The sequence below is a fragment of the Zootoca vivipara genome, chromosome 8 (assembly GCF_965207765.1).
Source record: "Zootoca vivipara chromosome 8, rZooViv2.hap1.1, whole genome shotgun sequence".
Taxonomy (NCBI): domain Eukaryota; kingdom Metazoa; phylum Chordata; class Lepidosauria; order Squamata; family Lacertidae; genus Zootoca; species Zootoca vivipara.
This window is the reverse complement of record NC_142591.1, coordinates 81,092,429-81,116,023: the sequence shown is the minus strand read 5'-3', so window position 1 is coordinate 81,116,023 and position 23,595 is coordinate 81,092,429. Positions and strand designations below refer to the sequence as shown.

General features: G+C 43.8%; 1 protein-coding gene across 2 annotated transcripts in view; it reads left to right on the top strand.

Moving 5' to 3' along the window:
- The first annotated feature begins 254 nt into the window (after positions 1–254).
- COL22A1 (collagen type XXII alpha 1 chain) overlaps positions 255–23,595 on the top strand; it is a 180,488-nt gene continuing 157,147 nt past the window's right edge. The window contains exon 1 of one of the 2 annotated variants that reach the window (XM_060277589.2): positions 255–391. The gene's annotated coding sequence lies outside the window, so the exon portion shown is untranslated. Of the gene's footprint in view, positions 392–11,314; positions 11,391–23,595 lie in introns of those variants that run through there. The other variant, XM_060277590.2, reaches the window with a different exon arrangement.

Here is a 23,595-nt window from a genome sequence, read left to right as displayed (position 1 = left end):
CTACTTCATTTGTTCCCGTCTTTCATTTCTCTCTCTCTCTCTCTCTCTCTCTCTCTCTCTCTCTCTCTCTCTCTCTCTCTCTCTCTCTCACACACACACACACACACACACACACACACACACACACACACACACACACCTCAGTATCCGTTTTTCAAGAGAGCGTCTTCAAGTCTCTGGAAAGTAAGGATGCAGAGAGATTTTTCCCCTCCTCCCTTTTCATGTTAAAGTTCCCCCACAACACCCTGCTGGGTTTGGCTTGCCTCTCGTTTATTCGCCAAGCCTCTTTTAGGAGAGCAAGTTTCTGATCTGGCTGCAAGTGCATCTCTAGTGCTGGAAGTAACTCAGTTCAACGGGGGCTGGAGGATCTCCGCTGCTTTTTCTCCTACAGGTAAGAGGAACGATTGTAACGCTCTGGAACAACCAGAAGACAACTGATATCTGGTGCTATCTTTCGTCTTGGGACGAGGTGGTGGTATAAAATGTGTGTCTTGATGATAAAAATAGGAATCACAAATTTTTAGATACTAGAAGTTTTTTTTTTTGTTAATGTCTAAGGATGTAATCCAAACCCAATTTACACAGGAGTGAGCCCCAATGAAATCAGTATCACATGAATTCTGAGTAGACATTAGTGTAACCCTAATCCCATTTACTCGGGAGTAAGTTCCATTTAATTAAATAGCACTAACTTCAGAGTAGATGTGGATGTATACTTGCTAGTCTATGTCTAGCCCTGCTTACTCAGGAGTAAGTCCCATTGAATTCAATAGGACTAACTTCTGAGTAGACGTCGTAAGGGTAGCAGCCTAGGAGTGGAAACGGAAGGTAGCCGAGCTAAGGTTAATCTGGAAAAGTCTAGTGGCTTTTATTGAACCAATGAGGAGAAACATCCTTGTTTAATTTTTTTCAACAAAATTGTTTCTGGTATAGGAATACACAGGAGATGTCTAAGGACAGTGTTTTTCAGTGGATGCTTTTTTGCATAATGCAGATTTCCCTCCCATCCAAACAACTGCTGCTAAGGCACTAACTGATATGTGACTCATATAACCAATGGAATAAATATATAAGGCTACATTAAGCGATATATGGGTTGCAATCTTGGCCTTGGGTAATGCCACTGCTTCAGCAAAGTTCCACAGTAAAGTAGGCAAAATATAGATTATTAAAGGTTCAAAAGTGGTTTTTCACTTGCACTTATAATTATATGAAGCCTTCTTTGGTTTCAACGTGAATGCAAGAACAGTCTGCCAAATAGAAAAAGCTCAGCTCTCTTTTAGAACCAGCAAATGTGGGTGCTGTTCCCTCTGTTATTAGGGCAAGGGTAGCCAACATTGTGCCCTCTAGAGATTGTGAACTGTAACTCCCATCATCCCTGACCATTGGCCTTGCTGACTGAGGCTGATAGGAATTGTAGTCCGGCAATATCTGGCAAGGATCATGTTGTTCTAGGGAAAATCTTGCAGTATAGAGTTGGAAAACAGCTTGAGGCCATCAAGTCAAATTCTCCTTAAATCTTCACGCCCAGAACAAGACATGGTACCCATGTGGGGTCTGACCAAGGCAGAATAGAGTGGGACTATTACTTCCCTTGATCTGTACCCTATACATCTGTTGATGCAGCCTAGAATAGCATTGACCTTTTTTTTTTTTTTTGCTGCCACATCACACTGTTGAATCATATTCAGCTTGTGGTCCACCAAGACCCCTAGATCCTTTTCACATGTACTGCTAGGAAACCTGGTGTCCGCTATCCTATATTTGTGCATCTGGTTCTACCTGCCTAATTGCAGAACCTATTGGGTTATGTCAGCAACGACAGTGGGCACCACCATGGCAGGCATGGGCAGCATGGATGAGAAAAGGTGTCTGTTCTGCATGATGATTGTTCATTGTGTGCGGTGTGCCTTTGTATACTAGCTGATGGGAATTGCAAGAGGAGTGTGTTGCACTCGGTTTCTGATTCCAGGATTCCCAGAGGCATCTGGTTGGCCTCTGTAAGAATAGAGAACATGGGGCTTTAGCCTTATCCCACAAAGCATCTCTTATGTTCTGAACTATGATGTTCTGAATTTTTGAACTATGTACATGCGTTTTTGTAAATGTATGGGTTAATAATACTTTATAAGCAAATTCCTTTGTGACTCCTGTCGCTAATACTGATAGTTTCAGGGCAAGCACTTCTGTGCTGCATGTCAGAGCAACTTTTGATGTGTGAAAGATGTAGATATTTTGAAGATAACTTGTGGCTTTATGCTGGGAACTCCTCCATAGCTATTTATTGTGGAATGTTTTGTAGGCAAGTCCCCCCGGGTGTGTGTGTATGTTTTTTTAAAGTCTCATCGTCATATTTTACCTTGAGGCATATGTTTTAATCACATTTTAAATCACTCTCAGATCTTCCCTCTTATGCTTCCCTGCTAAGGAAAACATGCCTGAAAGTCTCTTTTTTTTCAGGATGGGAAAACCCCTTCTTCCATCTCAGAGTTGACAGGGTAAATCAACGTTGTAATTTCCTGCCACTCTTGTTATCTGCAATATGTCCTCTATCACTCTTTTTAAGCCTCCAAACACAGTGCCCAGAAGGGTCTGTCAAAAGTTTCTGCTCAACATATCAGCCAAATTAGGTATTTGCCTTCGATCCTGATTCTGACTTTACATCCTACCATTGCCTTTTGTCTGTCTATTAAGATTGTATCCTACCTTTCCTTCAAACAAAACAAAACAAACTGAGGGCAATATGCACAGGGACTATTCCATGGTTTTATTGACAACAGCCCTGCGGAGTAGGCTGATAGGGAGTCTAGGGTCACTCCTTGATCATTGTGGCTAGTCAGACTCAACTTTCTGAATCATAGTCTCCCTGGTTCAAGGTGGCACTGGCAGAGGAACAGGGGTGCAGGGGGAGTGCATCGCCCCCAGCGGCACAATCCCAGTGGGGTGACATCGTGGCTGGCCTCCCCGCACTGGGTGCCACACCCCAAAGGCAGCATGCCACGCCCCCAGGACACGCGCCACGCCCCTGCGGATGACGTGCCATGCCCCACCCCTTGGGGTGTGCACCAGCCATGCCCCCGCCTGCTCTACCCCCCTCCCTGCTGGAGCTTGAAGCTCCACCACTGCAAGGTGGATGCTCTTACCAAACCATCTATCCCCGCATTGCCCACCAAATGCTAGCCCACCATACTGAGATGTATAGTTCAAAACTTCTGCAAAGCACCAGGGTGGTGAAGGCTGTTCTGACCACTAGACTAGATTGGGTATCACTTTGGGTATGCTCAGGCATCTGAGAGGCAACTCTGAAAAGGCCTGTTCTTCTGATGCTACCCTCTGCACCTCCCTCAGCGAGGGCATAAGGAGAAGGACCTCAGAAAAGGCCAGCTTGTCTGTGAGGTGGACCTCATGTGGGAATACATGAGGTCCATTAAGAGTGGCAGGAGAGGATATATTGTTTATTAACATCCTTCCTAACTTGCGCTAGCAAGTTCCTTTACTTAGCAGAGTTTACATTCCCCTTTTTACATGCACAGCAGATAGCTGGTTGCAGACTTGTGTAAACCTCTCACTATTATACAATTCAATTTGGTTCAGACTGAATTGTACATTCCTGGTAAGTTCCCTTGGATCCCTCTTAAAAGAATAAAGACACCACAATCTTATTCAAAGTCAATAAAAGAAGTTTAGTTACATCAGGCAGAGCACAGTGTGATCCCTGAAGGCAGACTTAGTTACAAATATGTACATGTGGATGGATCTACCCCAGGTGGAGGAATGATCCCAGTTTCTGGTAGCTGGAAGCTAACAGAGCAGTCCTACGTAGAAGCTGATCAAATGTAGAAGGAAGTGAAAAAGATAGAGGTGTGCTGTGTGACTCGTCCTTTTGTTGCCTGGACAGGTTAGGTCACACCCACCTTCTATCAAATGCAAAAGGAAGGGGTGCTCCAGCCAGGAGGGACAAGGAAGTTTTGACTGGCTGGACCAAACATCTCCTTGCATGTTCACTCTAGGAAAACAAGGAATGTTGTATTTGACTGCTCCCAGTGGATTGCATCCCACAAAGCAGTCACCTTGAGCAGTGGAATCCCAGGGACAGTGCCCTGCCTGGCTCACCTCTGCTGTCTGATAAAGGAGATGAAGCAGTTGAACCTAAAGGAGATGAACCTAGAAGCCACCCCATTAATTAATTCTCAAGGATAGCTGAGAACTTGGATAATTTCCCATATAACAAAAAAGACGTGCAAAAAGTGACATTCTTGGCTTCGTCTTCCTTGAGGTGAAGAAAATAAATTGTCACAGTAAACCGGGCTAACGACGAAATTCTAGGATGTGTGTCTCCATCTGGACAGCCCTTCATTCAGATGGAATGAGAACACTTGTTACAGTTGGCTCTCGTGGTTCATAACTTGCCTAATGCTTTGCTTAGTAATTTTCCTCCTGGGCCTGCTTTAATTACATGGTCCCCTGCAGTGTAATTTGGAGAGCTGTTTTTATGTCTTTTTCTGCAGACTCTTCCCAGTTTGTATGGGTAAGCACTTTCTGTTTCCAGTTCCTGAAATTAAAAACTGCATCATTTGGGCTTGAAATTCATTCCCCTCCAACCCGGGCAGGCTGTCTACTCAGAAGTAATTCCCATTGAAGTCAATGGGGTGTATCAAGGCCCCATGACCACCCTGTTCCCTGAGGTGCGGATAACTCGACAACACACAGCATATTGGTTTTGGGGATCAAATAAGGCCACAACTTTATTGGTTACAGATGTGAGGTTTGGCCATAGGCACTGTGGTAAGCAACGGGACATGTCACTGCCACTTGTCTGCTGGGAGTGATTCTAAGGGTTAGGCTGGCAAGGGGGGTGCCCTATGTCCTATGTCCAATCGGGGAGTCCCCCAAGAGGTCCCCGTTGGAGGAGTGGTTTGACCCTAGCCACCATCTGGGCATCAGACAGGTGCCACTCCTCCTGGGTCCTTTTAAAAGAATAACCCATGGAGGGGCAGGCAGAGGCTACAACCTTCCCTCCAACCAAGGCTAGGCTTACCTAATGCCTATCCGCCTTACAAAGTTGTGATGATTGCTATGAGGTAGGCAGAAACCCAAATGGTGGTGCCAATTAACCAAGTGGGGAAAATTCCTGCTCGGCCCCTGAAAAGTAGGCGACTGACATTGTCCATAAGCAGGTCGTAACCATACAGGAAGAAACCCTAATCTGAGAGACGGTGGGTGGGAGAAGAGGTGCGGCAAGAGAGTGACCAAAAGGCCCCACAGGCCAGGCATTTAAACTCCCCCTGGCATATGGTGCCAAGGTCCACAATTGGTCATTTGGTCCTGCACCCAGGAGAACGCCCCCTAACTCCTGCCGCTATTGGTCCATTTGGTGGCAGGAAGACAATCTGGCCTGTGATAGGCTGATTTACTAGGGAGACCGGGGGCCTGCCTGCAAAGCCGCCCACCTGATAAGGGGGCAAACAGTCTTCCCAGAGCAGGGTTGGCCTGTAAGCTTGTATACAGTTAAAAGGGAGGAAGGCCCATTTTTAATCACCCTTGTTATTGTGTTTGATTTTTCTCTAGCCTGCTTTCTGTTCTATTTTTGTTTTTACTCACCTTGACGCCTCTTGGTTTTCTATTACCTTATTTTTCGTTAGCAAGATTTTCATGTAATTTCCAAATGATTGACTACAGAAAGCTTTCAGTCGTCCTTATTTTAAGATGAAATCATAGCCCATGTCCTATGAGCTGCCCAAGGGAGGAGGCAAGCAGCGGTGGCCACGGAGAGGCCATGGAGAAACAACAGGATTCTCCATCACAGCCACAGCTTCCACTCAGGACAAGCACCAGCTCATCCTCCTCCATGAGCTCGGTGGCAGCAGCACAGGTGGAGGAAATAGGGACATTCCAGGATCAAATCAGAAGCTGAGATGGTCTTTCGTAATTCCAGGACTGTCCCTGGAAAACTGGGACACTTGAAGGGTATGGCAGGGGCGGAGCTACCTGCCCTAGCACCTGTAGCAGTGCAGGGGCGGGGCTAGCCACCCGCACAGCGAGCGTGGGGGGGCTGCCGCTAGCCGCCTGTGCGATGAGTGTCCCTAGCCATCTGCTGCCCATGCGAAGAGCGTGGGGGGGCACCGCTAGCCGTCCGCAGCAGCAGCATCCCTAGCAGCCCGCCACCTGTGCTGCGAGTGTCCAGGAGCGCCGTCCGTGCAACAAGCATGGGGGGGGGGTTGGGGTTGGCGCAGCAATGTCACTTGCTCTCATGGCTGGCCCCTGGTGCACACCGCACTCCCCCCCGCACCCGCCTTCCTCCGCCAGTGAGGTATGGCCTTCCCCCTCACCACTATTTTGCAATGTTAAACTTGGGTGGAGAGAATTAGCAGGGGAGGCTGGGTAAAATCACTCTTTCACCTTGGTTTTTTTGAGAACCTTCTTGCAAAAGGCTCTGAAAGGCTTCTCTGCAAAAGCTCCATAACATGCATTCCAAAGAAGGCAAGGAGAACTCAACCACAACCAAGAAAGAGCTAGCTTGACTGCTATGTAATTCCAAGATCTGCGCTATGTTTTTGCCCTGCCTGCTGGTCATCCCCTCTTCTTCAAGTATTACATCTTGGGGGGACTGAATTTTGCACTCAGCCTGGTGGTAGCAATAGTAGTGTATGCGATTCTTCCTTATGGAGCATTTTCATGGCTTTGCAAAGATGGTGATTGATTGTCGTTTTGGCCCAGAATTCTATTTCTGAAAGTGGGTAGCACCTGAAGCTCTTCAGCAAGTGTACATGCAGCACAACATAATGACAGAGTTTTGAACTTCCTGCTTTCCCCTCCCAGCTTTGGGCAAACTTAGCAGCTTGCATTACAGACCACATAATCACAGAGACCAGGCCGCTTAATGGCAGATGTTAGAGAAAAGAACACCATACCAAAATAGACTTGTGTGAATTGAATTATTTCTGGGTGAAATGAAATATCTGGGGGTAGCCTCCAAGCTCTGGAGAAAACTCTTCATTGTGTGAGCTATTATCCACCAAATGGCCTGGGGATTTCATGTGTGACATGAATGTCCTGTTTAAATTCTTCTGTCACTCAGGAATGGGCAAATGCATTGATGCTAATTGTTCTCAGTTTCTCATTTTCCCATTCTTTGTTTATCCAACCTTAAGTTTTGTCCTCCACATTCTGTGACAGTTCATGAGTATTTTTTTTAAAAAAAGTCCACACAAAAATCCATCAGAATTGTTTTGCAGAATACACAGATTTTTGCAAGCAATTTCCCCAAATATAATCATAGAATCATAGAGTTGGAAGGGACCCTAAGGATCATCTAGTCCAACCTCCTGCAATGCAGGAATATGCAGCTATCCCATTTGGGGATTGAACCTGCAACCTCAGTGTTATTAGCACCACACTCTAACTGAGCCATCCTGCATTGTGCATGCTATTTCTCTAATTTGTGAATACTTTTGCACAGTTCCCATTAATATGCACACTTTATCTGCAAATACTATGGCTTAAGAACTGCATTGCAAAATTCAGAGAATTGTAAATTTCAAAGGAAAATTGTCTTTCAGTTCAAATATTGCTTTGAGATGTGTAAGTTAAGGGAGGTCTGCATTAAACTGCAAGGCCGTCTGAATGTAACCCCTGCTGATCCTCCACGCTCATTTCTCACCCTTCCTGTTCTCTTGCAGTGCAAGAGCTAAACTTGGGACAGTTCCAATGTAAGTTTGAATTGACTCCTCTACACAGTTTTGGGGAAACCGCATGCAGGTGTGAGGCAGGCCTGCGTAGGATGAAAACTGAGGACTGGCGGTTTGGGGCATGTGGTGGAAATGGCACAACATGTGTTTGAGGGGAAATGCATGGGTGTATACAAGATATATTTAAAACCCTGTTTTAAACAGGGTGTGGTTTACATTTTAATTACACACAGCCACACCACTGTTACTGAACATTTCCTGCATCCAAATTGGCCCTTCTGCAATTTCATAGTGGATAGCACTCTGCTGAGCAATGTGGCTAAAACTGGCAGGATCACATCTTTCTCTATTCAAAGAAATCATTACTGTACAGAGAGCAACTGTGAGGCAAATATAACAAAGATTCTCTGGAAACCAACAAATTTATCTCACTGTTTACGGTTACTACTGTCTTTAGCCTTCGGTCTGAACTCAGTGTGGGAAGGGAGGTCTAAATATTCTGGGAAAGGATCTCTCAAAGCACCTATTGTAGAAGTTTGAGAACTGATTAAGAGTTTTGGATTCAAATCTGGTGCCTCCCCCCCCCCACCCCCAGGGTGGGTGGGGGAAGAGGAGGCAAGATTCCAGGCAGGAGTTTTGGGTGTTGCCCCAGTAACCCGACTGCAGCACACGCCAGGAAGAAATGTGTCCCCATCAGTTGAATGGGGACATCAAGCGTATCCCTAGAAGGCGGAATAAATGCTTTCCCAAAGATTGTTTGTAGAGATCCTTAAACAAAGCAGGCAGGGTTAAGTTGCTGTGGTGATCAATGGAGAGATCATTTGCTTACTTCAAAGAAGCACACTTTGCATTAGTTAATAAGTTAGCAGCTTTTCTCAACTGGGGAGCCCTCATTACTTTGTGACTGGAGGCTGATGAGACAGTATGATCAAAATGGTAGCAATGTTCAAAGTCTCCTGGCGGGTGGGATGGCATGAGAGGATACCCCCCCCTCCCCATTTTCTCTGATCTCTGTTTTGCTTAAAAACTGACTTTGGTTGTTTTGGATCATTTACTTGCATAGGAGAACAAGTCAGGTTTGCAAGGACAATGTTTTCAGTTATAGATGCAGTTCTATTGGAGTTGAGTCAGTTTTGCTATTCTTCCAGGTTTGGCCTCGACAGCAGCTGTGTTAGGAGCCAACTGCCCTACTCCTGCCCTTTGTCACAAATGGTACTGTCACGAGATTAAGAAAACAAAACGTAAGAATCCATTTACACAGTGGACTTCCAGAGATACTTGCCAATGATAAAATAATAACTGGTGTTCAGCTGAAAATCTTGTTGGTGGCAAGGAAAGAATAAAATAAAATAGAGAAAGGCACATTCCTGGATGCCAAGTATTATTGGGGCAAGTTTGGGGTTTGGGGCAAGTACTCCTTGGTGAAATATGGGACCCAGGTGGCGCTGTGGTTAAACCACCGAGCCTAGGGCTTGCTGATCAGAAGGTCGGCGGTTCGAATCCCTGTGACGGGGTGAGCTCCCGTTGCTTGGTCCCAGCTCCTGCCAACCTAGCAGTTCGAAAGCACGTCAAAATGCAAGTAGATAAATAGGAACCGCTACAGCGGGAAGGTAAACGGTGTTTCCATGTGCTGCTCTGGTTTGCCAGAAGCAGCTTTGTCATGCTGGCCACATGACCTGGAAGCTATATGCCGGCTCCCTTGGCCAATAATGCGAGATGAGCGTGCAACCCCAGAGTCGGTCACGACTGGACCTAATGGTCAGGGGTCCCTTTACCTTTACCTTTACTCCTTGGTGAAAGAACACCATCAGAGATTTAAAGTCATGAAATATGCAGCAGAGTAAATCCTGCCCCCCAATCCATGGAAGCAGAGTTCACATGCTCGGAGATGTACATGAACACAACTTCTATCCCCAAAATTTGTTTTTGCTGCATAGTGGCAAATCGGGAGAAGCCATTTCCTCTCACGTGGGCTTGCTGTGAAGCTGTCAGATTTATGAATGGTAAAGCTCAGCCATTATATAAAAAATTATCTCTGTTAATATGTGAAGCTGCAGCAGCAAATTCTGCAGTAAACTCTGAATGTGGGGTGCTGTTCATCTTCAGTCACTAAGGCATGGGAAGGCAACCTAAGGCCTGTGGGCCGGATGCGGCCCAATCACCTTCTAAATCCAGCCCACGGATGGTCCAGGAATCAGTGCGTTTTTACATGAGTAGAATGTGTCCTTTTATTTAAAATGCATCTCTGGGTTATTTGTGGGACATAGGAATTTGTTCATTTCCCCCTCTTCAAAATATAGTACGGCCCCCCACAAAGTCTGAGGGACAGTGGACCGGCACCCTGCTGAAAAAGTTTGCTGACCCCTGCTCTTAGGTGAGACAGACTCCAAAATTTCCTGTCTGGTGACAATGCCTTGTAATTTTCCCGCAAGGGAAGTATATCCTAAAAATCCATATTAAGCTTCTCCTCCCCCCGTTTCTTTAATTGACCCTTCTGTTAATCACAAACAGGAACTGTTTAACCATGCCCTGTGTGTGTTGCTGAGATGTTTAAAGCCTATGAAAGTGATGCTGTTTCTTCTGAGCTTCACTTAAAAACCCCCGAAAGCCCATTTCAGATTGCTTGCTTGTTTTAATGTGCTGCCTTCGGCATTGACAAATCGATAATTCAACATGATCCCAGTTAATGATAAATATGTATGTGTCTGTGTGGAGCTAGAGCAACAGAGTCTGTTGATCATATTCTGTGGAATTGTAACTTATATTCTAAGAATTCTCCCAGGAAACGCTCTTCTGTAGATTTGGAATTATTTTACTCAACGTATCTTTCTTCCCATATCACTGAGAAGACTGAGAAAAGCAAAACAAAACTGACTTCAACGAAGATTAGGAGGAATGTTTAATAATAATATGTTTATTTGTTTTTAATTGTTTTAACCAGTTGTACAGGTTTAATTGTGTGTTGCATTGTATTGACCGTAATAAATCATTCAAATAGAAGTAGAAGAATGGACAAGAGGAGAGAGGGAGGGAAATAGAAAATGGAAACGTATAGCAAGATGGTTAGAATTCCTTCCAGCGAATGTCAGGACTATTGACCGGTCTTTGCATCAACACCTGTCAAGGACAGTGGGGTGGGGGCAAGACATGGCCAAGAGGCTGTCCAGAGAATGAGTTGTGGTGACCCTCCTTTTGGCTCCTGTGCCAGAGGGGTCAGGCCTCTGCAAAGCTACCAGCATGACAGACTCTTCCATGAATGCTGTTTCTGCAGCAACAAGGGCCCTGAAATCTCAGTGTGGGCTCTTAGAAGAACTTTGTTTTCACGGAGTCCTTTCCCTGTCTGTAACACGCTTTGCCATAGAAACTTTCATTCCTGTTTCCTTCATCTCATTCTCCCTTCTATCTCCTCTCTAAATTCCAGACTATGAGAAAAACCCAACCGTCTCCTGTTTAATCAAGTGATGTAACCGGAGGAATTCATGGAGATAAACATGGAAGGGTGTTTTGTTTTTTTTCAGATTTGTGCCGCATTCTAAAGTATTGTTCCTCCTCTCTTTCTCCTTGCTGCCTGTTCCCAGACTTTTAAAAAATCCATTTGACTCTTTTGTCTGACTATTCCCCTTTAGAGCTTCCGAGAGACACTGCACAAGAAACAGTCCAACTCTGTAATTCCACAAAGCTATGAGTTGCTATTGTTATGAGGTATGTTGTTGTTGTTGTTGTTGTTGTTGTTGTTGTTTAGTCGTGTCCGACTCTTCGTGACCCCATGGACCAGAGCACGCCAGGCACTCCTTTCTTCCACTGCCTCCCACAGTTTGGTCAAACTCATGCTGGTAGCTTCAAGAACATTGTCCAACTATCTCGTCCTCTTTCGTCCACTTCTCCTTGTGTCCTCAATCTTTCCCAACATCAGGGTCTTTTCCAGGGAGTCTTCTCTTCTCATGAGGTGGCCAAAGTATTGGAGCCTCAGCTTCAGGATCCGTCCTTCCAGTGAGCATTCAGGGCTGATTTCCTTCAGAATGGATAGGTTTGATCTTCTTGCAGTCCATGGGACTCTCAAGAGTCTCCTCCAGCACCATAATTCAACAGCATCAATTCCTCGGCGATCAGCCTTCTCACTTCCATACACCATAGCTGCCAAGTTTTCCCTTTTCTCGCGAGGAAGCCTATTCAGCATAAGGGAAAATCCCTGTAAAAAAGGGATAACTTGGCAGCTATGCATACATCACTACTGGGAAAACCATAGCTTTAACAGACCTTTGTTGGCAAGGTGATGTCTCTGCTTTTTAAGATGCTATCTAGGTTTGTCATTGCTTTTCTCCCAAGAAGCAGGTGTCTTTTAATTTCGTGACTGCTGTCACTATCTGCAGTGATCATGGAACCCAAGAAAATAAAATCTCTCACTGCCTCCATTTCCATCCCTTCTATTTGCCAGGAGGTGATGGGACCAGTGGCCATGATCTTAGGGTTTTTTTTTAATGTTGCGTTTCAGACCATATTTTGTGCTCTCCTCTTTCACCCTCATTAAAAGGTTCTTTAATTCCTCCTCACTTTCTGCCATCAAGGTTGTGTCATCAGCATATCTGACGTTGTTGATATTTCTTCCAGCAATCTTAATTCTGGTTTGGGATTCATCCAGTCCAGCCTTTCACATGATGAATTCTGCATATAAGTTAAATAAGCAGGGAGACAATATACAGCCTTGTCATACTCCTTTCCTAATTTTGAACCAATCAGTTATTCCATATCCAGTTCTAACTGTAGCTTCTTCTCCCACATAGAAATTTCTCAGAAGACAGAGTTATGAGGTATACATTAATTTAACTGGAAAACTTTTTGGGGTGGAGTGGGAGTTCTCATCTTTTGTTTCGGCAGATGTTTTCTCTGATCAGGACCCTCAAAATAGCTTCAGTTTTGCTTTGCTTTAGGTGAGATTTGGCACCAATGCTACCTCTCTCCCTGTCTCCATGGTATTTATAGTTGTCAGGCCAGTGGCAGTCCTACATTTTGGGGGCCCTGAAGCTTGAACAGTTATGGGAGCCCCTTTGGTGCTGTCCTATAAAGCTCTAAATGGCCTCGCCCCAGTGTACCCGAAGGAGCGTCTCCACCATCATCGTCCAGATTGGACACTGAGATCCAGCTCCGAAGCCTTCTGGTGGTTCCTTCACTGCATGAAGTGAGGTTACAGGGAACCAGGCAGAGGACCTTCTCGGTAGTGGCACCCGCCCTGTGGAACGCACTCCCATCAGAGGTCAGAGAGATAAACAACTGTCTGACTTTTAGAAGACATCTGAAGGCAACCTGGTTTAGGGAAGTTTTTAATGTTTAATGTTTTACCATGTTTTTAATATTCTTACTTATTGGAATCTCGTCCTTAGAATCCTTGAATCACGATCTTACCATAGCAAAAAATAAAAATAAAAATCAAAGATTGGACGATATAGAGTTGCAACACAATCTTATGCTTGGGGGGGGGGGTCATGCTCCCAGCAACATTCGGGTGCTATATGTGCCATCTTAGCTATCATCTCTCCCTATTGCCATTCACCGTTTTGCTTTAATTAAAGTGCGTTTTAAGGTTTTCCCTTCAAATTCCCTCTTTCATAGATTCTCTAAGGGCCAAGTTTCGGTTTTATGTTCTTGTGATAATCGTTCGATTGAAACCCTTCCGCACATAGTGTTTATATGTCCTTTCTATAGTGCTGTCTGTAAGAATTTATTGCTACCATTACTCCAAAAATTTCCTGGCCACCCGGCAGATTTTCATCTTGCCTTTTTATTGCAAGATATAGATCCGTTTGCAACTTTACAAATGGCAAAATTTTTAATTTCTGTCATATAAGAGACATAATGGGTTGCTGTATGGAATTTGAAATTCCTTTATTATATTTATATTTAATTTTGTATTCCTATTAAGCCTTTTATTGTTATTAATTCTAAATCAAATCTGTGAGTGTATTTGTTCTTGTTTTTGCCTGTCTATGAGCTTAAAGCTGAAATAAAGTGATTGATTGATTTTAAAATTATGTTGAGAGCCGCCCAAAGTTGCTGGGGAATTATTATTATTATTATTATTATTATTATTATTATTATTATTATTATTAAAAAATTGACACTTTATATATGATTTAAGCTGCAATCCATTACCCATTTAGGTTGGAGTAAGCCCCAATGAACATAGTGAGACTAGCTGACTTCCTATCTGACCCAGTTAGATGGGCAGGGTATAAATAAATCATCATCATCATCATTTATAGAAATGAGGTCTGGGTAACCACTGTTATCTTCTTCAATGGGCTTGGTTACCAAACCTTTACAACATCTGTGCTACTAATTCTCAAACTTTGGGATTGTTGAAATATAGACACAACAACAACAAAAAATCAATTTGAATTGTGTGATACAAATCGGGTCTGCTAGATTCTTTATTTTTAAAAAAGTGATGTGGACCAAAGTTGTTTCTGGGACCCCTCCAGGATTAGGGCCCCTGAAGCTTAAGCTTCATTATTTTTATAGTAGATTTGCTCCTGACAGTGCAGGGATAATTATCACCACTACTAAGAGCTGCTACAGCTGTTTTAGCTAAGGAGCTGGCTGAGCAGAGAAGCAGATCACATGGGATAGAGTCAGATTAACATATATCTGGTCTGTGTCAATCTCACATGTGTTCATTCATAAATCCATTCTGTCCTGATTCCATATTAACCTGCATTTAGAAACAAAGCAAACACACACAGAGAGAACTGCATGGAGCACACAATTCAAGAGTTGTGACCCAATTTCATCAGGGTGCAACTCTCAGCTTGTGTGACTCTCAGAGGCATTTGGTGGGCACTAGGTGAAGGGTGCTTGAAATATACTCGGAGTCGAGAGTGAATTTCATGCTCTTTATTCAGCTCGTAGTGATCAAGGAGAAGAAGAGAAGAAGAATGCCCTTTTCCCAAAACCATCTGCTTATATACGTTATTTACACAATGGGCTTTGCGTGATTGGCTACTTCAGGGCTACACCTGTGGGCCATTCAGTTTGTGGATTGACTTCTGCCAGCAGCCTGATTGGCTGATCCTGCAGGCTAATCAGGTTGCGGATTCACTTCTGCCAGCCGCCTGATTGACTGCTCCTGCAGGCCAATCAGGTTGTGGATTCACTTCCACCTGGAGTTGGATTGGGTGGCTCCTGCGGACCAATCAGACTGCTGATTCTGGATCCTATTGTTCTATGATTCAGCTCAGTACATAACAGTGCTCCTCCAGAATTTGCTGTCATGGTACAGTGTGCAACTACTTCTGAAGAAGTGTGCATGCACACAAAAGCTCATACCAATAACAAAGCTCTAAGGTGCTGCTGAAAGGAAATTTTTCATTTTTATTTTGTGCAACTACAGTTGATGGAGATGCAATTATTTACTACTACTACTACTACTACTACTACTACTACTACTACTACTATTTGCAGCCAATGTTGCATCAAGTGACGATTTGAATGCAATCAGATATATATAATCTCCATATCAGGCTTATTTTCACAAATCCCCCACATTCCCATCTTCTTGATCTTGACAAAAAACAAGTATCCCCCCCCCATTTCTACTAAAAATACGAAAAGTTGTTGCATATCATTCACACACACGTGCCCATGACTTCCATCGTAGGAGCCTACACAACACAAAACACTGTTGCCGTATGCAGGTTTTATTTTATTTATTTCTTATCTTATATTTTGGAAATGTACATCCAGTTTGTTGTCCAGTTTGTTTTCCCTTTATTTTCTTTTGGGGGGGGGCAAGAGAGTGGGGCCCTAAGCTATAGCTTGTTTAGCTTATTCATAAATCTAGCACTGCCTGAGGCAAAGGACAAGATGGCGCCCTTCCCCAAAGCATATGCAGAGAGACCACTTGTCTCTACAGTATCCGCTGCCTGAGGCAACTGCTTCACTCTGCCTTTTCATAGGGCTATCCCTAGTTGTGACATGAGGGAGCAGCAGTCCACTGTCAGAAAGCTTGTTCAGGTCGGAACAACCAAATTCCCTATAGATTTTTTTAAAAAAAAAGAAAGGAAAAGAAAAATGTATTGCCGATCGGTGAGATGCCCTCAGGCATCTCCTCATATTTTGCCCTTTATAGGGGAAACAGGCAACTATCCCCCCCCCCCCGCCAACCAGATTTAGGCCTGTTGCTCTATCACTCTTCAATTCCTATAAAAAGGCATGACACACTGGCTCTTTCATTAACACAATCCTGCACTGCGCTAAAAAAGAAAAGGTTAGATTTCATCCATGGAGCCAGAATGACTTCCTTGCAGATATAAAAAGCATGAAGCCATTGGCGTGCGTGAAATCTGTTTCTTTTTAAAAGCCCCTCGCTTGGGATCTACTGCGAGACAGGAACAAAGGGTGTGGAAGACCCCCTCCCCCCAAGAATTTAGTTTGTTCTTTAGGAAAGTATTCTTTGCATCCCTTAACATTCCTGAGATATGTTGCCCAAACTGGACAGTATAAAGAAATCAGTTCAAAATCGCCCCTGAATTTCACCTAAACAAGAACTATGAGATTGCTTGCAATACCAACAAATAATAATAATAATAATAATAATAATAATAATAATAATAATAATAATAATATCACCGAAGAATGGATGCTTTTGAATTATGGTGCTGGAGAAGACTGCAGTCCAAGAAGATCAAACTTATTCATTCTTAAGGAAATCAGCCCTGAGTGCTCACTGGAAGGACAGATCCTGAAGCTGAGGCTCCAATACTTTGACCACCTCATGAGAAGAGAAGACTCCCTGGAAAAGACCCTGATGTTGGATAAGATTGAGGGAACTAGGAGAAGGGGACGACAGAGGACGAGATGGTTGGACAGTGTTCTCGAGGCCACAAACATGGGTTTGACCAAACTGCGGGAGGCAGTGGAGGACAGGAGTGCCTGGCGTGCTCTGGTCCATGGGGTCACGAAGAGTCGGACACGACTAAACAACAACAACAACAACAATTTATTATTTATACCCCTCCATCTGGCTGGGTTTCCCCAGCCACTCTGGGCGGCTCCTAGCAGAACACTAAAAACAGAATAAAACTTCAAACATTAAAAACTTCCCTAAACAGGGCTGCCATCAGATCTCTTCTAAAAGTCTTCTAAAAGTCAGATAGTTGTTTATTTCCTTCTGATGGGAAGGCGTTCCACAGGGTGGACACTACTACCAAGAAGGTCCTCTGCCTGTTTCCCTGTAGCTTCACTTCTTGCAGTGAGGGAACAGCCAGAAATCACTCGAGCTGATTGATGGGGTGGAGATGCTCCTTCAGGTATACTGAAGTTAGGAAAGTTACAGAAAATGTGTACTAAAATCCTGGTGAATTTTTAAGAGGTTTTATTATTATTATTATTCAAAATGTAAATGTGGCAAATATTGGAGATTGGAGAATTTCAGATTGAATTTGAGACTGGAGAAAATGAGAAATGGTGGGAAACCGATTTTGGCACCTTTCCCACCTAAATCAAAATATCACCCTTCTACCTTGTCAATGCGGACAAACGTCGGCTCCCTCGGCCAGTAAAGCGAGATGAGCGCCACGACCGCAGAGTCGTTCACGACTGGACTTAACTGTCAGCGGTCCTTTACCTTTACCTTGTCAATGCAGGGATGTGGGTGGCACGACTGAGACTCTTGGGATTGCCGATCAGAAGGTCGGCGGTTCGAATCCCTGTGACAGGGTGAGCTCCTGTTGCTCGGTCCCGGCTCCTGCCAACCTTAGCAGTTTGAAAGCATGCCAAAAAGTGCAAGTAGATAAATAGGTACTGCTCCAGCGGGAAGGTAAACAGTGTTTCCGTGTGCTGCTCTGGTTTTGGTGTTCCGTCGCTCCACAAGCGACGTAGTCATGCTGGCTACATGACTGGGAAAAACTGTCTGCGGACAAACACTGGCTCCCTCGGCCTGTAAAGCGAGATGAGCGCCACAACTCCAGAGTCATCTGCGACTACACTTAACTGTCAGGGGTCCTTTACCTTTACCTTTACCTTGTCAATAAATACTACATATGGTGAACAGAATACCAGATAACTCCCCGTATTAAATGGTTTGGAACAACATTTTTTTTTTAAAAAAAATGGACAGGTGATAATTACATTCAGGTGTGAACATATTTGAACACTGGTAGTGGTTTGGGAACTGGGTTTGGTTGCATGTTGGGAATATGCTAGTGCTTTTCTGGCTTCCCAGCCAACTATTGATGGTCGTGGAGATGTTAATATATACAGAGAATGAAAAGGTTGAGCTATTTCCTTTCCCTGGGGACACAAAAGCTGGGCTGAGCGCACTCCAGGGCATTCCATTTAATGTTTAGCCTTCAGACTCCATGAGTCTGTCTGCAGCAGGCAAAAATACTCCTCCAAAGTCTCAGCTGGTCCTTGCTCTGGAATTTCAGGACTGCCACTCTGTCAGGGGAGCATTTATAGCTTCTCCTAAAGTCACCACATCTATGCAAGAGATCAATGTGTGTGAATTGGAACCTGAGCATAGTGCCAGGGAGCAAGAGATTGACATACAGGTTTTCTGGAAGGGATATGCTCCACGGGTAGCAGTCAAGTACAACATTTCTTGTAATGCTAGAGTGGACATGCAAGGGAATGTTTGGTCCAGCCAGTCGAAACTTCCTGTTCCTCCTGGCAGCACTTGGAATTTACCCCATATGGGGTAAATCCACATACTACTACTACTACTACTACTAATAATAATAATAATAATAATAATTTATTATCGGCCAAGTACATTTTCCAACATACTTTGTTTCGGCTACATTGCAATGTAAACATACACACACTTTTCCACTCACAATACAAATAAGCAAAGAAACCCACCCATAATTGACCTCCCCGTCAGCTACACATCTACAAATTTAACAATTTAATGGCACAAGGGAAAAAAAACTGTTCCTGTGCCTGGCCGATTTTGTATATGAAGACCTGTAGAGACGTCCAGATGGGAGTAAATCTAGCAGATGATGACCGGAATGTAAAGGATCTGCTGCAATTCTCTCTGCTCTCTTCTTAACTCTGGTAGCATAGATTGACTCTATTGTAGGCAAGCTAGCACCAATTACCCTTTCTGCAATTCTTACAGCTCGTTGGAGCCTTTTCTTGTCTGTCTTGGAGGCTGTACCATACCAAGCAGTAATAGAATTACAGAGAACAGTTTCAATGATGCTTCTGTAAAATTGGATCAACACTTTCTGGGGCAATTTAAATTTCCTTAGTCGACGCAGAAAATACAATCTCTGGTGGACCTTTTTAATAATACTATTGATGTTGCTTGACCAATTTAACTTTTGAGAAATTATAGAGCCCAGAAACTTAAAGGACTCTACTACTACAACCATGTTACCAAGGATGGAAATTGGCGGCAGGACAGAAGAGTGCCTTCTGAAATCAATTGCCATGTTGCTATTTGTAACTTTAAGTATTTAAGCCTGCCTTCAGGATTGATACGGTGTACTGTGTGAATATGAGTCAACTTACTTTTTGTTGACTATGAATAGGATTGTGGTGTCTTTATTCTTTTAAGAGAGATTCATGGGAATTTACCAGGAATGTACAATTCAATCTGAGGCAGTAAGTAAGAGGTTCTTTTTTTAAAAAAAAATATATTTTTATTAATTTTCCAATTAAAACCAATTATATCACATTCATTATTTCAAATTATACACATATATATATCAATCAAACCGAATGTTATGCCAAATCGTCTAGAGAATTTTTTTATTTGGGTTCCCATGCTTCAAGAAATTGGGGATTCCTCGCAACCGTCCACTGCCGTCTTTTTTCTAAAGTTCAAATCGTCCTCCAAGTTCATAATAATCCAGATCTTCCCCTTACAGTCACATAGATGTTTTCCACTTTCAACCGATTGTTTCCCAGCTGCTGAGATAAATATCAAACAAGGTTTCACAAATGTTCTTTCTCCTGTGTGGGTTAATCAGTCCAGCCTCCCCATAAATCTTCTTTGTCTGGAGCTCCCTGTTGCGTCGAAGCAGCGCCATCTTAAAAAGCTCAAATCACTTTCGTTTTCTCTCATAGCCATGAAGATTAACGATCTTTATAAAATTTACAGCTTTTCCAGGCAGAAGACCCAAACATCAAACCATAAACTCTTGGTAAATTAATGGATCTCCTTGCCCTATAGCTGAACTTAGCTTCAGGTCGCTGCTCCAATTCAAAGTGCGTCACAGCTCATAAATCCTCCGAACGCGTCCAGGACTCCTTCCGTCCGACTAGGGGGGGGGGGGCTTTTCTCATTGGCAACTCCACATCTTTAAAAAATATGCTCAGTAACAACAGTTTATAAAGTTCAACTCACACAGTCTTTTGCTTCTCTTTCACTCCAAACAAGCCAGGACATCGCGTCTGGGAAGGTACGAAGTAACTCATATGAAGAAAAAAAAAAAACTCAATTCCCTTATCGCTCCGTCCCCATCAATCCTTCTTCCAGATGATATACAGCCTTTGACTCCTCTCCCTCAGCAGCATAAATTTCTCAGCAGTAAACAGCGCTTCTTCCCCTCCTTCTGAAGTATGTCCATAGTTTTAAGCCTAATTATCTTCTTTAACCATGGAAATCCCCGCCATGCAGATTAGCGTCCGGGAGTCCTGGCCCTCGTAAGTGCTTTTCAGCCCAAGCTCCCCCCACTCCATAAACAGTCGGAGTGGGTCTGGGGGCATCGCGGGCCAGCGGCCCCTCTCCGTAACCCCCGGAGAGGGTAGGGGGTTGCCATTTACTCCCCTAGCAACCGCCAAATTCCTTACGAAGGTCAGAGGGATGGAAAACAGGTCCGCCATTCCTGCCGGCGGAAACCGGAACCAGTAAGTAAGAGGTTCTAATGAGTCTGCAACCAGCTTTCTGCTGTGTGTGAGAAGGGGGCTGGCATTTGCAACGCTCCAGGTGCCCGAGTGGCTAGCTCCGCCGCTGACTCAGGACTCAAATGAAGGCAGTAATACAGGAACATATAGTAAACTGCTATTTACTGAGCTGCCTTATACTGCCATCCTTGGTCCTTCCAGCTCAGTATCATCTACACCAGGGGTGGATCTTCACACAGTAAAAAAAAATGCTACGAATAACTCAGATATTGAATCATATAGCAAAGAACTGCTATGGGAAATCGCACCCTCTGGTGTTGCATGTTTATAATGGATTCAAAAGGCTGTTATTTGACTAAAGTGGCTGAGTCCCAAGGTGGGGGACCAGGAGACTGAATAGCACCTTCCAGGCCTCTTTATCAGGCCCCTGGGTCTCTGTATAGGTCATGTCTCTCCCCCAAGCCACATCCCTTACTGCCCTTGCATTTATCGCCTCCCATGGACCTTGTGGGAAATGACAGCCGCATTTCTTTGGCAAGGAGGTGGGTTCTATTGAGGACTGCATGCTGACAGCAGGTGGGGGGTGAGAACTGAAAGTGGGAAGAGTTTGCAACTTTGCAGAACTGCATATTATCTCCCTTACTCTGTGCCACCCCAATGTTTGTTCCTTCTCCCTCCCCCCTCTCATGCCCTTCCTCTATCTGTTTTGTCCCTCTCCCACTATTTCAATCAAGATAATTCTCATTATTTTACTCCCAAGAGCATCAGAGCAAGCTTGACACTGCTGCATTTTACAAAGTCTTCTGAGATTCTACTCTCATTTTGGTTTCCAACAGACTTTTACTGTATCCAGTAGCAGAGGAAATATCATTTCTACCCGCTATGACGGGTAGATCTTCTCAGTGGCTTTGCTATGAAAAGGAGCATGACATTGAAGACAACCTTGTGATGTTTTTATTTGAGCCAGGATTAGGGTTTTCCAGAATATTAAACACCAGGAATTGTTCTCATGGATTATGGTGCTGCAACTTTTTTTCGGTGAGTTAGGCAGCTTGCAACTAGAAAGAGAGTTTCAGATCTCATGATGCTGTTCGGACACCTTGTAGAGAATCGCTGAACCACAACCAGTTAGAGTTGCTATCTGCTAACATCCATTTAGAATGGCACTACAGTGGAACCTCGGTTTATGAACACCTCGGTTTAAGAATTTTCAGTTTACGAACGCTGCGGACCCATCTGGAACGGATTAATTCACTTTCCATTACTTTCAATGGGAAAGTTTGCTTCGGTTTATGAACAGACTTCCGGAACCAATTACACCATTCTTCGGGTTAAGTATGCTTCAGGTTGAGTACTCTGCGGATTAATCCACTTTCCATTACTTTCAATGGGAAAGTTCGCTTCAGTATATAAACACTTCAGTTTAAGTACTCCGCGGACCGTCTGGAACAGATTAATCCACTTTCCATTACTTTCAATGGGAAAGTTTGCTTCAGTTTATGAACGCTTCAGTTTATGAACAGACTTCCGGAACCAATTGTGTTCATAAACCGAGGTACCACTGTACATCATGATTAAGGATTGGGAACAAAATTGACTCCATTTGCATTTAGAGGTGAATTTATCTAATTTTCACTTTCTGAAACAAAGCCATCTTTCTGAATTGACACTTCTTTGAATTTTGCAGTTCTCAAGTAACGTGTACAAAATGACCATAGCAGAGAAAACGTGCATAAAATGAATATATTAGGGGAGTCAGTCACCTTGATCATTTTGGTTTCCATTTTCTGAACCTTTTCAGACTCTACAATATCTTTTTAGATGTGAGGTGATCAGTGAATCTTTCATTCCACTGTTTATACAAACAGTGTTTTTCTCTGCTACATCCTGGGGCTTCTTCCTTTCCAGACTCTCAGACCTCAGATCATGGCTACACAGTGCACTCATTACAAGGCCTCTGGTCTCTGGTGTCTGGTTTATACACTGAGTAAAATGGGTAACAGCTTCTAGAAGTACTAGAATGGGTTGCTCAAGTTCAAACGGGGAAATTGCATTAAAAACAAACAAACAGAAAACAGAAGCAGATAGGAGAAGTAAAGGGCATGTGGAGAAGCAGTCAGCCATGTGCTCCACTTGTAGCTGGACTATGTACAATCTATTTACATGCACTCCAACATCCTGGGAACAAAATTTGGGATGCTCCTTTTTACAGTCGTAGCTTGGTTTTCGAATAGCCAAGTTCTCGAACATTTTGGCTCCCAAACGATTGAAACCCACAAGTGACTGTTCCGCTTTTTGAATGTTCTTTTGGAAGCCGAAGATCCGAATTTGGAAGCCGAACATCAGAAGCTGCGCTTTGGTTTTTGAACACTTTGGAAGTCGAACGGACTCCTGGAATAAGAATAAGATCCACCATTTGACTATTGATTGTTGTTGTTGTTTAGTCGTTTAGTCGTGTCCGACTCTTCGTGACCCCATGGACCATAGCACGCCAGGCACTCCTGTCTTGCACTGCCTCCCACAGTTTGGTCAAACTCATGTTCGTAGCTTCGAGAACACTGTCCAACCATCTCGTCCTCTGCCGTCCCCTTCTCCTAGTGCCCTCAATCTTTCCCAACATCAGGGTCTTTTCCAAGGATTCTTCTCTTCTCATGAGGTGGCCAAAGTATTGGAGCCTCAGCTTCACGATCTGTCCTTCTAGTGAGCACTCAGGGCTGATTTCCTTAAGAATTGATAGGTTTGATCTTCTTGCAGTCCATGGGACTCTCAAGAGTCTCCTCCAGCACCATTATTCAAAAGCCTAAAAAACCTCAAAATGTAGTTTATACAATTGACTCCCCTCCCCCATTCTTTGTATATTGTATTATTATTTCATTGCTATGGCTGATGGCTGACACAAATAAAGATTCATTCATTCATTCTGGAACAGATTCTGTTCAACTTCCAAGGTACGACTGTATATTAGGAAAACTTAGGTTAAACATATACAACAGCAGCCAGGGACACTGCTGTGGGTATAATCTCACAATGTTCAATCGTTCTGTTCAGAGGGAATTAT